This window comes from Dromaius novaehollandiae, chromosome 4, assembly GCF_036370855.1.
Source record: "Dromaius novaehollandiae isolate bDroNov1 chromosome 4, bDroNov1.hap1, whole genome shotgun sequence".
Classification (NCBI taxonomy): Eukaryota; Metazoa; Chordata; class Aves; order Casuariiformes; family Dromaiidae; genus Dromaius; species Dromaius novaehollandiae.
This window is the reverse complement of record NC_088101.1, coordinates 26,493,515-26,495,898: the sequence shown is the minus strand read 5'-3', so window position 1 is coordinate 26,495,898 and position 2,384 is coordinate 26,493,515.

Here is a 2,384-nt window from a genome sequence, read left to right as displayed (position 1 = left end):
TATTTCTCTGTAGATGATCGCCTCTCCTCATTTGAAAACATCTTTGTAATTTCTTAAAGCTAACGACTTCAGTAAAACACTGCCTGCTAGGTTACCGTGACAGGATGTAGGTAAGCAGCAGATCATTACAGCTGGGAATCCTGTAAGAACAGGACTATGACACTAGTGTTAAATCACTGCTTACCAGGGAGATACTTTCCCTACATTTCACGGTCCAAAAATCTACTGAATCCTTCAGTTAGAAATCAACACTTGAATTTTTTAAGCATTTCTCTGTTCATTGGTGCCATTTCTGTTGGGAATCATGCCCCTTCCAGCAGCATAATTCCAGGGTTTACTTGAGAACATATGTTTTTATGACCATTCCAGGTCAATGGGTTCCCTTTAGCCAGCTTTCTCTGTTTGGGGTTGCATTCATTTTCTGCCTGTCAACTACTTATTTTTGCAGTAGGTCACAAAATGAAAAAGTTCCCCAAAATGCGTGCATCTCCACTCTACCTGAGCACTACATTTTCAAAGAAAAAATGTCACAAAATGTGGTGCTTTTTTCCCCCAAGTAAACTAGTTTCATTTTTTCTTCTGGACAAGATTTAGCTCTGTTTTTTCTTCTGGATAAAACTGACCACATCAGTATTACATCTACTAGTCATCCTTTTATTAATCAGATCTTAATGGAGTCAAGTGGGCCTGAGAGGCAGATTTATTTCAAGGGATGAAGTAAAAATAGGGAGACCAATGTTTGTAAGGAAAATACAACAGTTACCTTTACTTAAGTGGGAGGTGACTGAAGCGGATTTTAAAATAAATCAGCTATCTATCAGAAAAGCTCTAGACTGAGCATTTGTAAAGCATGGTGTCCACATGAGGAGTACTAGCATGGGTGACTGAAGAGCACCGTGCCCCATCATTGCTACTCAGTCTGGACATGAACACAGTTCAGCTCTTACGTTGCCCCAGTCTTTGGCTTACCACGTCACTGGCTTACAGCTTTCTGTCTGCTGAATCTACAGACTCATTTCACATGGGCCACAGAATGACAGTAACTTTGAGCTGCTGCGCTACATTGGACCTAAGGCAGTCACCAATTTGGATCCTGTTATTAACCCACTCTCACATCTGTATCCCTAGTTGCACATCAAAACGTATCAATAACTTATTAAAAGATAACATGGATGGAGATCTGTGATACAAGGAGAAAAAGAAGGTATATCAAATAGCTATACAAGTATACATATCAAATAAAAACTTCCTTTGTGGACTTTTTTTTTTAAGCACAGGGTTTGAGAAGTAATAGAAACATGAACCTGCAAATAGAAAGTTAAATAGAGTTCAGCATTTGTACTGATAACGCGTCTTACGGGGAGCAAATGCCTTGCTAGAATCTGCAGCTAAGGAAGAGGGAGGGCTATGGGAAAACAGTACATTGAGGTCCACACTGGTGACAGCTCCTCATTAAGGCATATCTACTGTTGGAAAGTGTAATAGAGAAGACATCCTGTACAGATTTTTGTTTGTTTGCTTCAAAAGCAGTAAAAGAGTTACTGAGCCTTTGCATACTGCAGCAAGATAATCTTCAGCATCTTCATTGATCAGACTGGAGTTTATCTAATTTTATTGATTTACTTACTGACAAATCTGGCAGCAGCCTTACAAGATAAGCTTCAAACAGCCCAAAGGACAAAATGGTCCATGAGTTACAGAACACAAGTTAAATTTATGATAGTAGCAAAACAAGAATAAATCATCAGTTAGTTATACACAGATGTATATTTTCATTTCAAGGCCTCCAGTTGTAAAAGCATAAGCAGAGCCATATTTGTGTGGGTTCTAAGTAGCAATTTTAAGACACAGAACATACCGGGGGAAAAAATCCTGATTAAGAACAGCAAATGTATTCTTACCTTAGCACTTGGCAAAAAACCCCCACCACAATAGTTGTGGCTGCTCAAAGTCCCTTGAATATTTAGCTCTGCGGTCATCATATTTGAATGTATTCAGCTAAATGGGATGTGAAAATGAGTATTATCTAATTCAGTATATACACAGCAATAAGCAACTGTGTACCAGGAACCCTGGACTCTTCTTTCTGTCCCCGTCTGCTTGGAAACCTATCCATAAGCTTTGCGATAGAAGAGAGCACAGAGCATCTCTAGTTTTGTGGCAGCAAACACATCTTTAGGCCAACTGACCACACAGATTCTCTCAGATCTGCATAGCACAGCCACTGATTTGGGATCTCAGTACTACATGTACAAATTCAAATTAATGTAACTTCAGAGCGCTGTTCATTTAAGAAGTGAAGACACATTTGAATAAATCAAATCATTTACATTTGCTTGCACTGAGTAGGAACCTTTAGGCTGAAGGCTGGTGTACACTATGAA